Source organism: Bos javanicus, chromosome 21 (genome assembly GCF_032452875.1).
Source record: "Bos javanicus breed banteng chromosome 21, ARS-OSU_banteng_1.0, whole genome shotgun sequence".
NCBI lineage: Eukaryota > Metazoa > Chordata > Mammalia > Artiodactyla > Bovidae > Bos > Bos javanicus.
In genome coordinates this window covers 7,476,170-7,491,748 of record NC_083888.1, presented here as the reverse complement: position 1 = coordinate 7,491,748, position 15,579 = coordinate 7,476,170, and the positions used below count along the sequence as shown (strand labels likewise).

Below are 15,579 nucleotides of genomic sequence, written 5' to 3'. Positions count from 1 at the left end.
CTGGTGAGTAAACAGCCCTGCCCCGCCACACACACAGCCCAAGATCACCCCCGCCTCGGGAGCTTCCTGCCCTGGGTCTCCTGCCGGCGCGTCCCAGCATCTCCTCCTGGCTGACTCACGCTCTCAGAGCAAACACCCCCTCCTCGGAGAGCCCAACACCAACCGCCCGACCCCACCCCACACACAGAGTTACTCATCTGCTCCTGCTCACAGGGTGAATCGCTGTCTAACATGATAGCTGGACTGTGATCTATCTGTGCCACTAGAATGGTTCCATCCCGGTGGGCATCTACTCATCCCGGGGCCCCCAGCGCCTACAGCAGTGCACCCGAGGCAGGGTTTGTGAAGGGTGGTGGTGCGCACACTGACAGTTTTCTAAAAGGCAAATCTGGGAACGGGACAGAAGGGCCTGTCCTTCCCTGCATCCTTCCCACACACTCTGAAGGTTCTCTTTCAATGCAACAACCCCGTCGCCTGCAGACACCTCCATGCTGATGGGCTCCATGGTCGCTGGCAGAAGCACTCAAAAGCTGGGGCTTATTTATGCGCAAAGGAAAACAAACCTAAGTTACTAAATAACAGCTCAACATCTGTCACCACAGAGGAGCAGCTCCACACACAGCCAAGGATCCCACACGGCATGGCCTGTCCAAACACCGGGCGTCAGCTCCCCTTCCCCCTGAGCGAGCTTCAGCGTGGTCATCACGGCTGCCCGGAGACGGGCTTAGAAACCAGTGCCGGGACCCCAGCACCCAGCCCCCTGGCCTCCGAGGCACTCACCACTGTGCAGTGGGAACATCGGGCGACCCTCCTAACAAGACCAGCTGCCCATCAGGCTGCACGTTTTGCCGCACCTGTTGAATGGTGCTGTGTGGCAGTGGGGAAGCCAGGACCACGAAGCGTGCCTCTCGGGCCCCGCACATGCGGGGCGGGGGAAGAGCCGTGGAGGATGTGGGGGACCCACTCCAGCACCAGAGCCCCCCACATGAGGTGGCAGCAAGCTTGCTGCCCCCCGAGACCCCAGGCCCCTGTCCTCGAGAGTTAGACACGCTCTCAGAATTCTGACAGGATGTGTGAGCGAGAGTGTTCAAACAAACCCAGTGTGCACGTGCACTCGGCAAACACTGACCACAGCTGTGGTGACGGGGGCTCCGTCTAGGTGCCTGGGAGAATCGGGAAGAAAAGCAAGATCAGACTCCTGCCCTTGTCACGTGAGGTGGGGCTGAGGGAGACGCAGAGAGAAAGGACCCAAAAGACATCATTATTCAGTTAAATCATATATTAGAAAATACAAAGTGGAGAAACCAGGTTAAAACCACCAATTACTAGTCTCGAGAACTCAGCAGCTCAGACTGTGGATCCAGGGTTCCGAGACATCTGAGGAGTGATGCTGTTTGCCGGACAAACATGCTCCTGTAGGAATGTAAACCGAAGGACCAAGCTGACCCTGCGGCCATGACTTCCTGTGCGATTCTCAGCTCAGGAAGGACCCCCGGGCACAGGCCAGAGGTTCAGCAGCATTTGCTGCAGACACGAAACGCTCTGCACTGCTACATGGCTGGGGACCCTCTCGATCTGACTGGAGTTAATCCAGAACTGAGGGAGGGGTGGGCTTTTACAACAGATCCCAAACAGCTCCCTGTACCCCCACACCCAGGCACCTTTACCTATCCTCCACCCCCACCTTCCCAGGGGGCACAGGAAATCCACTACAAACCAGTCAGCGCACTGCCCAACACAACACCCAGCCCCGGCCGCCCAGGTGCCCTGCTGACACTCCCCCTGCCCCAGGGCTCTCAGGGGCCCACCACCTCCTCCTGCACTAGGGCTCTCACAGGCAACCCCCCGCACCACCCCCCACACACACACCACCTCCTCCTGCCCTAGGGCTGCTCACAGGCCACACCACCTCCTCCTGCCCGAGGACTCTCACGGCCACACCACCTCCTCCTGCACTAGGGCTCTCACGGGCCCCACCACCTCCTCCTGCACTAGGGCTCTCACGGCCACACCACCTCCTCCTGCACTAGGGCTCTCACGGCCACACCACCTCCTCCTGCACTAGGATTCTCACGGCCACACCACCTCCTCCTGCCCTAGGGCTGCTCACAGGCCCGTACCACCCACTGGGCTACACAGCGGAGCACAGTCCATCCACGAGAAAGAGACGCTGAGCAGACCAGCACCATCCTTCAGTATCGCCAGCGTTTCAGATATCCAAAAGGTTATGCTACAAACCTCAGTGGTGACCTGGTGACTTTGTTTGCAAAAGATAATTTAAATCGGTGTTTCAACTTACTCGGAAGAAAGCATGACCAACACAACGGGGCAAAACCCCAAATATTTGGAATGTTCCATCCAGAAGCAGCGGTTCTCAGGAAATAGCATTTGTAAAATATGGTCATTAATGTTAGATCATTTCTTCAAGAAACATAATAATTCTAACATAATTGTGTATTGTTAAATTTTTAACTTACTAATACATGTGGATATGTTTTTAAAGACATAAAATACATGACTATTTAACCAAGCCTAGAGGGCAGAGTTAAAATAACACCACATCCAGGTTAAAGTGAGCCTTCTTAAGGACTCTCCTTTCCCACCTTCTTTCATTCCAGTTTTTAAAACGTCAGTTAAATAAAAACTTACCTTTTAGCTATTTCCTAGATAATTTACAACTGCTATAAAACATTCAATTCTTTCCCCACTGCTTTAGTTAGGGAGCTGAGGGCTAAAATGTTATTAATTGTCACATAATTTAGTGCTTATACATCAGCCGATCCAGATTCTTCCTTAAGCCAACCCACAGTGAGGTTAAGGTCAGGGAAAGATTCATGACTCGTGGTCCGAACTGATAGCAACGCTAAGGTATAAACAATCAGGCCATAGCTTGGAAGAGAGCAGAGAAGGTCACAGATTACATAGTGCTGACGTCCGTACAGCAAGGTTGAACACTCGGGCCTCAAAGGACCAGGGTCAAGAGGCGAGCAATTCTCGCTTCAGGGAGACACCAGGCACATTTTCCAGTTGAGTTCGCAGTGACTCATGGTACTGCAAGCCACATGGTACTGCAAGCATCTCCCAAACTACTGCAGAGGAAGAGCTCTGAAATGCTTCCATTTTGAAGCCCACGACTACAACCAAATGACAGCAAACATTGGCAGAGCAGTTGTACACAAAAGTGCCTCAGAGGAGCTCAGCTAGGAAGCAGAACTTTGCACAGACAGATCAGAACGCCACTCACGCAGAGGAGACGGTCTGCTTACTGATTCTCAAGTCCATTTCGTGAATAGACACAGTGACTGACCCCTCCTGGAGAGCCACTCGGCTGTTAACAGAGCTGCCGGACCCGGCCTTCCCCCTCCAGCCCAGCCCCCTTCCTTCTCACACGCACTGTGCTCGCCTGCAGGCGAGCACACTCACGCAAGACCATCTCAGACAGCTGGCATGACCCCTGTCTCCCCAAGAGCACCTCGAGAGCCATCTCACAGAGCCCAGACCATGGCCCTGAATCCCAAACTGTGGAAGTCTAGACTGGTTTCTTTAAAGAAGCCAAGGAAAGTACTCCATGTGCAACATCTTACAAACCCACAGCTGTTGAACAACGTCTTTCAGTCACAGAGCTGAAGTCAGAGGACATGGCGTTTTCACAACAGCCTTTCCCTCCTGGAAGGGCACGCACAGGACGCGTGTCATGGCCATCACACACGCAAGGAGACCAAGTCAACTCTCCACTGTGCACCTTGCGTCACCTCAGAAACTAAAGCTGTACCCTAAAAGTCACCCCTGCTTTGAGCCTTTTTGTAAAAGTGAAGCTATTAAAATCTGAGCAAAGGGATAAATACACATATTTCAGAACACTCTACCTTTAAGGGTCACAAAGAGTCAAGGATGTTCCCTCTGTGAATAGGGTTTTATCTTCACTGAAATAAAAGGGTCTTCACAGAGAAGTCTTCGTACAGATCTCTGGATATAAATTACAGATTGATGTCAACACGGTAGAAGAAATTTGAGGAAATGGATGTTTCTTTCATAAAATATTATATACACCAGAATATACATTCTAAGCTATAAATATTTAGCAAGGGACAATATGACATATTTACTAATATTTGTATCAAAATAAAAACATCTGAACTGGCACTCTAACAGGCTGGCATCTCCTTGTGTTTTAGTATAGAGAAGTGTTGGGACGCAGTCTCTTTTACAACAAAACATACTGTGACTACTGCTAAGACCAGGAGTAACCCGAGTCCACGCCTCAAAGGGCAGAACGAAGCCCTATTACTACAGTGATAACAGAAACAGGAGCATCTGATTACATGCACGCTGGCTCTCTAAGCTCTGAAACATTAGAAGGCCTCCATTTTCATTACAAATGTTTGAAAATGCTTTTAAAACAGAGTTACTTATTGACAATACAAGGTGTTTTAAAAGTACTGTGTTCCTTTCCTAAAAGGGAGACTTTTTTTTTTTTTTTGCTGTTTGTTAATTTTCACATCTGTCAGCAACTGACAACTGGATCTATTGAGCAATCATTTATTCTTTTTGACAACAAAACTTCATATAAAATTGGAATGGAATTTTATGATCAAGTGCAAGCGAATTTGGAGCAACTTCACAGACGGTAACGTCTAATAGTGCACAGACCCCAGAGGTTCTCTGCAGCGCCCCTGGGGAGCAGGCCAGCCTTTGCATTGGTATGAACAGACAGGCTTTTCAGGAGAGGGGGGAAATCAATACGGTAATATACAACGGCAGACAAAGCTACATGTGCTTACAGAGTTCTAGCACACAGAAATATCCAGTTCAAAAGCCTGTTGAACTCCAATCTATATTTGGTCTCTCACAAGCAGCAACCCACAGCCACCCCTCCACCCCAAATACCAATTCACTGAACGTATAAAAAATTCTGTTTACACATAGAATATTGGTACAAAATACCCAAAAATGAAAGTGAACCTTTTCAAAATTAAAACTCAGTAAATTCAAGGAAACATCCAATAAAGAGGAATAATAACTGCTTAAAATTGGGGCTTTGGGAATCTGGCCTCCCACCTGACCCCATCTAGGGATGTAAATCAAAAAGACTGAAGGTATAAGATAAAAAATACATATGAGAAGATCCACCCTCATGTGGGAACCTGTGTAGTAGCTTCCCACCAGGATTCAGCCTCTGATGGTAACGGCTACACACTGATAGCTTTTACTTTAAAAGCCTCTTTCCAAACAGACAGACATCAAATCAAAATGCACATTTTAAAATTAGAAATATTTTGTTGATTTGTCTTCTACATTTCCAAAAATGAATCTCAGGCAGAAATCCCACTTGTGGGTACTCTTATCTCTCAAGATACACGCAAATGCCTCAGAAATGCTGAGTTCATATAACGATGGGTATGTGGGTGTGGGTGTCAGTCATTTTCACTTCTCTCGAGATTAAGCAGCTACCATTTGAAGGCTCCGATTCTATCCCCCCTATGTAAACCATATTCTGCCAGTTAACACTCATTTGGATCAGCAAATTAATGGCAGGGGATGGTGTTACTGCCAGCCCTTCACACCTTAAACCTGAATGTCAGGAAGGCAATCTGACTCAAGTATTCTATAGGAAACGAATTTGGAGATTTTTAAGGTAATAAGGAGGACAAAAAGAAACTTGTCTCTTAACTGCCTGGTTGGCCCTACCAAAAAAGAGTTGTATAAAGCCTACCCAGTGTCTTCCACCGAATCCCCGGCCAGGTGAGGAGCTATGACGAGAGTATGCTGCTGCTGCTAAGTTGCTTCAGTCGTGTCCAACTCTGTGCAACCCCAGAGACGGCAGCCCACCAGGCTCCCCTCTCCCTGGGATTCTCCAGGCAAGGACACTTGAGTGGGTTGCCATTTCCTTCTCCAATGCATGAAAGTGAAAAGTGAAAGTGAAGTCGCTCAGTTGTGTCCAACTCTTCGCGACCCCATGGACTGCAGCCTACCAGGCTCCTCCATCCATGGGATTTTCCAGGCAAGAGTACTGGAGTGGGGTGCCATGACCTTCTCTGATGACAAGAGTATATACAGAAGCAATTCTCTCACCTTCCGCTTTTCCTGCAAACCACACCACCAAGGCCCTCCATCTGCGCTTGTGTAAAATAACAGGTACCTTAAATGTGCTGCCTTCCTTTTGCACATCATTGCCATGCAGCACGCTGCTGGCTGTGCCTATCATTAACTATGCCACACGTGCCTGTGAATTTTGACTCATCCCAGCCCTGCAACTCTGTCTACTAAAAGACACTCAGCCTTTATTGGTCACACAGCCTTTTCACTTTCAACTTAAAAATGCGACCAGACAGTAGGTGGTCTTATATGACTGGCTTCTCTCACTTTAACAGCATCTCCAAGATCCATCTGTCCATCTTACTTTTTATCAGGTGGCAAAATGGCTTGTCGATCTGTGATATCAATGCTTTAGGTTGGAAAACTGTCCTCTTTCACAGACCATGGGTCACACGTTGTGTGGCAGGTGGTCACAGATAAGGACTTTAATGCTTAAACAGATCACCACTCTTCCTAGCTTCATCCTTGTATGTATAAAATTTAATGAAAAAATAAACTGCTTACTATGGAGAAGGAAATGGCAACCCGCTCCAGTATTCTTGCCTGGGAAATCCCATGGACAGAGAAGCCTAGAGGGCTACAGTCCATGGGGTCACAGAGTCGATCACAGCCAAGCGACTAAACAACAACAGGAAAAACTGCTTACTAAGTTTAGTAAGTTACAAATAATAAGTTACAAGTCAATCATTAGAGGAAAAGATACAAAGTAAGTTTGTTGCCTTTTTAATTCTTTTGAGATACTGGAGTAACATCTGTTGCATTTGGTAAAGGCACAGCACCCTCTAACAAGGGCAACCACACACACAAGGCTTCCCTGGCACCACAAGGCTGTGATCTAGCCACTAAAAGAATATATGCTATTAGTCAGCAATTCATTAGGCACTGTTAAGTCATGTGTAATCAAGAATCCGTTATCACAGTGCCATCTGGACAGGAACTAACAGTTACGAAAACTTTAAAGGAAAGTTTGGGACAGGCTTCAGTCTCATGAAAAACTGGGCATGGGTTTGTATGCGATTGTAGTTACCCAACCAGGGGATATCAAGAATATAAAGAGAGAGGAGACCAGGGAGCGAGGGGCTTTGCTGAGTCCATCAAAACTGCAAGGACGAGGGCCCCAGCTTCCAGGTCAGCGTCCTTCCCAGGCCCCGTGATGGTTCCCTGTTCTACTCGCTGTATCCCAGCACCTGTGCACGCGGCAAGCTGCGTTTGAGACGAACTCCCCCAGGTGTGCATCCACGTGGCAGTTAAGGCTTTCTCTGCAGGTCTGTCACAGACCTGTCGAGGGACAGGCCACCTGGAAAAACGGGAGAAATGATCCCTGATGGCTCCATTACATGCTCTGTTTAAACAAACAAAGCGATGATCTTTCCAGGCAGAGACACGGGTCACCCAGGCACCCCCTGCATGATGTCTCTCACGATGCCAGGACTTTCTTCCTCTAGTCACCTGCCTGGCTCCTTCCCAAACCCAAGTGGAACAGAGCCACTTGCTCCTTCACAGAGTACCCTTGGGGTGCAAAGTCCCAGAGCAAAAGCCATAGGAACTCAGCAGCCAATATGCACTCGCTCCGGCTAAGTCACAGATGCTAAATGCTGGCAGATGGGGTGTACCCAGAGCAAATCAGGGCTATTTTCTGAGTATGGGCTTTCTTTTTTTCTCTGAGCTCCAAGAGCACCCCCCTCAGTCTTCTCCAATGGTGCTTCCCCTAGTACCCCCGTCTCATCAGAGCGAGAGACCCTCTCAAGGCCACAAAAGAGCCCTTGGGTTAGACTAGGGGCCCTGGTCACAGGATTTAAGAACATATCCCTGTACAGCCTGCTTTTATTTTTTTTTTCTTATTAAACTGTGAGACCATCCAATGGAAAAGTGCCTTCCCCAAAGAAAAAGTTCAATGGCATACATAATTTTAAAGGTCCACTTCAATAGTCCTGGTTGCATTTAACTACATTTAAGAAATGGAATGTCACCTTCTTTATAAGGTATGGAATTTTCAAATGAAAGACGATCCCCTCCTCAAAGGAAAGGGACTAGGTGAGGAACAGGGAAGTAGTGGTGGGTAGAGGAAGGGCAAACAGGAGGCTGGAGCTGTGACATTGACTTTCTGAGACACATACTACATACATAATGAAAATGATTACAGTATAAACAAAGATTAAGGATTTTTGCCTTAAAAAAAAGGCAGCTAGCCAGCTGACATCAACTTTATTGCCTCCATGGTTCCAAATGGAAAAAAGTGTCACAGACACAATTGTGCAGCCTTAGAACGAGTTCTTGTAAACAGGGTAAGGGCTTTTTTTTTTATCTTTCAAAGATAAATAAAAGAAGGCATAACCTAGAAATAATATATCTATACAAAGAAAATATTACGCATAAAGAAAGAAGTTGGCAATCATGATGTGAGTTGGGTTTAAGGGTTTCCTTGTTTGTCTTTCCATTTTACAGAAAGGTAAATGACCAGGAAAGTCAACTGGGAGAAGTAAGCCATGAGCTCACGTGTTCTCTCCTGTTACAAGCGGGATCTGCCTTCAGAAACTTAAAAAAAGGGGGAAGGAGGTTACAAAAGAAAAAAAAAAAAAAGTCACTCTAAAACTAATTTCTAAATTGAAAGAGAAAATAATATTTAACTGACTCCTCAGCATAAAAATTCTTCAACCCCTGTAATCAATTGAAACTGATGCTAGAAGTAACTGCTGAGAAACCACAAGTAATAAACATGAAGTCCACTGCTTTGCTGGAAACCAGGGAGATACTGAGCAAAGAGAAAAAAGAAAAAGGGGAGAGAAAGCATGTTTTTGCACAAGAATGGCTGAAGCTGCTCCTGCACAGTCCCCACGCCGCAGAATCATCTGCGGCAGCTTAGGGGACACCACCAGCCCTCACCGCCCCCCCCAGGGCCGTCGGGGCTCACTCAGAATGGCCCAAGAAGCCTCAGGGAGCCCCGGTCAGGCCGAGCAGTAAACAAACAGCTTGAGAAATCGCACAAACTGCAGAGCTGACATCATTATTTACATGCAACCAGAGAAAAGATCCCCCAACAGAAGGAGACGTGCATTAGATAAATGCCTTAAAATCCTCTAATGGAAGAGATGCACGTACCATGTAAACAGACACCGGTCTCTCTGACGAAACGCTCCCTGCCTGAGTGACGGGCTCAGAGCACAGGAAGGGAGTCTGGGACGCCGGAGACGCAGGACAACTCGCCCTCTGACCTTGGCTGGTCCCAGCTGGCGGCTCCCCACCGGGGAGGTGCCCGCGTCTCCTCCTCCAGCGTCGTCCGTGCCCACGATGTGCCCGAGTCCCGGGATGAGGGCAACGGCAGCCTCCATGCGGGCTGCTCTCGGACTCTGAAAGTGGCAGAAAATCTACTGCTCTCAGGTTAAAATCTATCCATTCCGAGGATGTCTTAACTTCTGCTTCTGCACAAAGCCCCTCAGTCCAGTTTCAGCACGCGCAGGTTACCCCAGTGAACACCAACCTACAGCAGCCATGGACCCAGTTACCAAAACCAAAAATGCCACACAAGGGGGAAAAAACAACCCTGGCCATCCCTGGAACATGACCCCAGGCTCCAGCGGTCCCACGGGCAAACTGGGGACCCTGCCACTCCTCACAAAGAGGGAGCCTCAAGACTCATTCCTGCTGTCCACCCGCCTTCTTCAAAGGAAAGGTTCTCACCCACAAACGGCCTCCAGGCACACTAACAAAATGCTTGTGACCCATTCAAGAGGCAGACACACACCCCTCACAGAAACTGCCATCTGAGAATGCCAAGTTTTCCCTTCTAAGTTGCGGATTCTCAAAGTTTCCATGGAGTGTTTCCAGTGTGGAAATAAGGGTTGGAAATACACCTGGGGTGCGGGCAAGTGAGCGACTGTGTGAAAGCGTTAGTTGCTCAGTCATGTCCAACTTCTTCACAGCAGCATGGACTGTAGCCCACCAGGCTCCTCTGTCCATGCAAATCTCTAGGCAAGAATACGAGTGGTTAGCCATTCCCTTCTCCAGGGGATCTTCCCAACCCAGGGAATGAGCCTGTGTCTCCTGCATTACAGATGGATTCTTCATCGTCTGAGCCACCAGAGAAAGGGTCACCTTTTTCAGGCTCAATAAAAACAGGACACTCAATGCCCATTTCCCACGGGTTCAGAGCTCTAGCAAAGGTGCGAGGAGGGCTGGGTAATGGTAACTTGGATGCTGACAGGCAAGATCGCCTTGGCCATTTCCACGTGCTCACAGCCCAACACCTTCTCCTGGATTTAGTCAATGTGTTCAGTTCAGTTCAGTCACTCAGTCATGTCCAACTTTTTGCAACCCCATGGACTGCAGCATGCCAGGCCTCCCTGTCCATCAGCAACTCCCGGAGTTTACTCAAACTCATGGCCATGGAATCGGTAATGCCATCCAACCATCTCACCCTCTGTTGTCCCCTTCTTCTTCTGCCCTCAATCTTTCCCAGCATCAGGGTCTTTCCAAATGAGTCAGTTCTTCCCATGAGGTGACCAAAATATTGGAGCATCAGTCCTTCAGCATCAGAATCAGGACTGATTTCCTTTAGGATGGACTGGTAGGATCTCCTTGGTCAGTTTTGAGGGGGGCACTGTGACAGCATTTGCACTTGTCTAAAGGTGTTTATTTGGAGGGCTGTGGGGGCATGCTCTGCCCCAAATGCAGAAAACTCAGGCTGGCCAGGAGCGGCCCGCATGGTAACTTCCTTCTCCCTTGCAGGCCAGACAGACGCCGGGGAGGACAGAAAATGAGCCGCGCGGTGACTCCTTCCCCGAGCCAGGACGGGAGGCACTACGACTCCCTCCAGCCAGGTCTCATGACCAAGGACTCACTGGTGGTGATGGATCCAGGGCACTCCTGGGGATATTGAAACTGAGCTCCGGCCTTCGGGAATGTCATCAACAACCAGAAATAGAGCCATTCCTGCCCTGAAGGCAGGCCCTATGCAGTCCTCAAGTGGGTGAGAGGGGTGAGGAATGCCGGTACCAGGATCGATTCTCCACGGCTGAGGAAAAGGTCAGGCTGGCAACAAGCTGGGAGGGTGTTCACATTTCAGAGGCAGCTCCAAACGGCCCAGCTCACAGTCCACCTGCTGGGTCATCTTGTGACCGGCTGGCCCAGGAACGGTGTCCTCCCCCAAACATGCCAGACAAGCCCTGTGAGAACCTGGACTATCTTCCCAACGTGGGCAAAAGGGGACAGAGGCCTCAGTAGCGTGCAACCTGTGAAGACGCTGCATGGAGGGCCCCACGCTCTGAGACCTGGGACCCCTGCTGCAATCAGCTACTTTTTTTCCAAAAATGGGAGATCTGTTCAGAAAGGTCAAGATGTTAGTTGCTGTTGTTGTTTTGACTCCCTGCTCAACAGTAAGACCACAGAGTAAGGACCATTTGCAACAATGATAATTACTCTGAGTCCAAGGTCTATGAGTCAAGGAAACCAAGCTGCGTCTTCAAGTTTCCCTCCCCTTGCTCTGCATCTCCTGGCCTCAACACGGGTGTCCAACTCTGAATGGCTGGAAGGAAGAAGCTCTGTACAGAGGTCATGAGCTGGGAAATCTAATGCTCAACCAGAGACCTCAGCAACTTGCTTCTGATGCCTCTGATTCAGGAGCCTCTACATGCATCAGGGTGTCTGGGGCAGGCATGGACCGTGCTCGGAAGGGGAAGGTGAGACAGGCACCAACGAGAAGGCTGAGGAGAGGCGACCCATAATCGGATCAGACAGCCACCAGCACCCTGGGCACCCAGCTAGGCTGCAGAGCTCGGTGAGTGGCTGTGCAGATGTGCTTTTTGTTCAAGGAAACCTGGAAGACATCCACACTCCACACTCCAATCTGTACTGGGAACCTGTACTGGGCGTCCCACACGGTCAGACCTCCTGCCTCTCTCTCCCTTACTTCCTGGGGAGGCAATCACACCTGAAGGAGCGCCAAGGGAAAGTGACACAGGCTACTGAGTATTAACATTAAGAGTATATAAACAGCAAGCTAGACTGTTTACCCACTTATATGTTTGAATCCTCAAGATACCTCTACAGGTGTATTTATTCTCAATGTACTGATGAGGTCTCTGGACGCGTTTCACAAAACCCATGGGAGATACCATCTCACACCTATCAGAATGGCTGTTACCAAAAAGACAAGCAATAAAAAGTGTTGCTGAGAATGTAAAGAAAAAGGAACCCTTGTGTGCCACTGGTGGGAGTGTAAATTGGTGCAGCCACTATGGAAAACCATATGGAGGTTTCTCAAAAAAATTAAGATATAATTCAGCCATTCCATTCCTGGGTATTCTTCCAAAGAAAACAAAGACACTAATTAGAAAAGATGCACGCACCTCTACATACTGCAGCATCGTTCATAACAGCCAAGACATGGGAGTAATCTAAGTGCCCACCAACAGAGGAACGGATAAAGAAGATATGTTATATACATAAACACACAATGGAATATTACTCGGCCATAGAAAATGAAATCTTGACATTTGCAACATGGACAGATCTAGAGGGTATTATGCTGAGTGAAAGAAGTCAGAAGAATAAACACAACGTGATTTCACCCATACGTGGACTCTAAAAATGAAACAAAACATAACAAAACACAGAGAGTCATAGACACAAACAGGTGGCTGACAGAGGGGAGGGGGTGGGGGATGAATGGACCAGGTGAAGGAGATTAAGAGGTACAAGCTTCCAGTGACAAAACAGTGAGTCACAGGGATAAAATGGACAGTGTGGGGAGTAGAGCCAACAACAACGTAATATCTTTGTACGGAGACTTACTCAGACTTCTTTGTGATTATTTTGAAATGTATACAAATATCAAATTTCTGTGTTGTATACCAGGAACTAACACAGTATCGTAGGTCAGTTATACAGCAAAAACAAGCAAACTCACAGAAGAAGAGATCAGATTTGCAGTTCCCAGAAGTGCGGTGGGAGAGTGGCAACATGATAATGGTGATCAAAAGGCACAAACTTCCAGTTATAAACTAAGTTCGCACTGGGGATGCAATGCACAGCATGGCTAACATGACGAATGCTGCTGATATGTTATATATGAAAGTTGCTGAGAGTAAATCCTAAGAGTTCTCATGACCAGGAAAAAAATTTTTTTTTCTTTTTCCTTTTATTTTCTAGCTATACGAGAGGATGGATGTTCACTACCTTATTTCATGGTGCATGGAAGTCAAATCACTATGCTGGGCACCATAAGCTTCTGGTGCTGTGTGTCAATTACATCTCAATAAAAGTGGGAGGGGAGGAAACCCCAAAGCATGGCGTCTGTGGGATCTCAAAGCCCATGCCCCAGGACTAACATCACATCCAACGATGAGTGAATATTTTCTAGGGATGCTATCATCCGATGCTCCCAAATTCAGTGTACACACACTACTGTCATATACATTCAGTGTACACACACTACTGTCATATACATTCAGTGTACACACACTACTGTCATATGCTGCAGTGAAACAGGGGATTGTAATATCTGAGACTAAGAAGGGTGAAGACACTCACATGTCTAAGAGAACCTGCAAGTACTTGACCAGGTACATTCAACTCTTGGTACAAACAAAATATACACTGCATTGTTTCTAAAAACATCCTTTATGTAAGAATATTAGATTCAATTCCTTGTAACAAGATGTCCTACTGATGAGCTGGAGGTTAATTACTATGAAATATTAACCAATCAAGACAAATTTCAGTTGGAAACTGAACTGTAATCATAAAATTACAAACTACTAGGAACTATTTCCCATGTTTAGCTGTCCCCCCCCCCTTTTAAACACACACACATACACACACACAATGTATGTGTGTTCATATTCTTTATACTTTAAGTTGTCAAAACTAGGCATGTTGTAAATATACAATTTCACACTGGGATGACCCAGAGGGATGGTACGGGGAGGGAGGAGGGTTCAGGATGGGGAACACGTGTATACCTGTGGCGGATTCATGTTGATATATGGCAAAACCAATACAATATTGTAAAGTTAAAAAATAAAATAAAAAATAAAAAAAGTAAATATACAATTTCAAATGACAAGTGATTTGAACTGTAATAACACAGGTAAAAGATTACCATAAATTGGGACATGTGGTCAAGTATGAGTTAGCCTGGCCTAAAGGACTCAGCAGGATAATCCGTGGTTTGGCCAATCCTGACCACCCTGGTTTTTTTCCCTCATCCTGACACTATTCTTTCTAGCACAAAAGAAAAAAAAAAAGAGATTCTATTTTGTATTGAAAAGTTGGAAAGGATTCTCCCAGGCCTCCTCTGTTTACTGCCATAAGGAGTTTTTTATACCATATATCATATATATATATATATATCATAAGGAGTTCTTTATACCATATATCAACTAATCACAAGGTAGAGGAAAACTTGTTATACTTAAAAACTGGATTTACATGTCATTTGATATGTGACAGACCAATCAGAAACTGTGCACACACACAGTACCCAAATAACTTCTAATATTTCCTAAGAAGGAAGAAAAAATTTTACAGAAAGAGTTGTTTTAAACATATATAAACTCACTTTTTCTAGGAAATAGCATCAGTATGCTCCATAAAATTTATCAGGTGGTTCTTAATAAAAATAATATGAGTTTACATACATATCGAGCATAAACTAACTTCTTTAGACTAAATTAAAATTGAATGCCATGGTGTGGTGATAAGACAGCTGTTAGTACTGTCTAATACAGGAACAGACTTTGAAATAGAAAAACAATCTACTCTATCTTTAAGAAAAGTAAGATTTTATTTTAGCCTAAAGTTTAAAAAAACACAAAAACCCTTCTGAGATCATAAAAAAGGCAAGGAATTCTCCTCTCATCATCTTTATTCAGTCACTACAATAAGACAAGAAAAAGAAATTAAAGTCATACAGACTGAAAAGAAAGAAAGAAAACTTTTATCTCTACATGATTGTCTATGTAGAAAATTTCAGGAAATTCTAAAAACAAACAAACAAACAAAAAAGCACCACCAACAATTAAAAAACAAGCCCCAACCCACCTCCTAAAATTAATAGGTGAATTCAGCATATTGTATTTTGATATATTGGAATGAAAAAAAGTAAATACTTAGGCACAACTCTAACAAATATACACAGGAATTATATACTGAAAACTACAAACTGCTAATGAAAGCAATTAAAGAAAAGTTAAAATACACGGGGAGACACACTGTGCTCAAGGAATGAAAGACTCAGCATCATGCAGGTGTCAGTTCCCCCCCAAATGGATACATAAGTTTACTGCAAACTTATACTCTTAACAAAATGCCAGCAAGGTATTTTAGAATGTAGGCATGCTTATTCTAAATTTTATATCAAAAGGCACAAAGGGCTAGAAGAGCTAAAACAATTTTGAAAAAGAAGAATGAAGGGGGAGGAATCAGTTTACCTGTTTTCAAAAGTTACTATAGAGCTACGCAACTCAAAACTGTGCTACCGGCAGA

General features: G+C 46.2%; 1 protein-coding gene across 2 annotated transcripts in view; it reads right to left on the bottom strand.

Annotated features, from left to right (window-relative positions):
* IGF1R (insulin like growth factor 1 receptor) overlaps positions 1–15,579 on the bottom strand; it is a 304,552-nt gene that overhangs the window by 155,866 nt on the left and 133,107 nt on the right. The gene's annotated exons all lie outside the window — the stretch shown is intronic.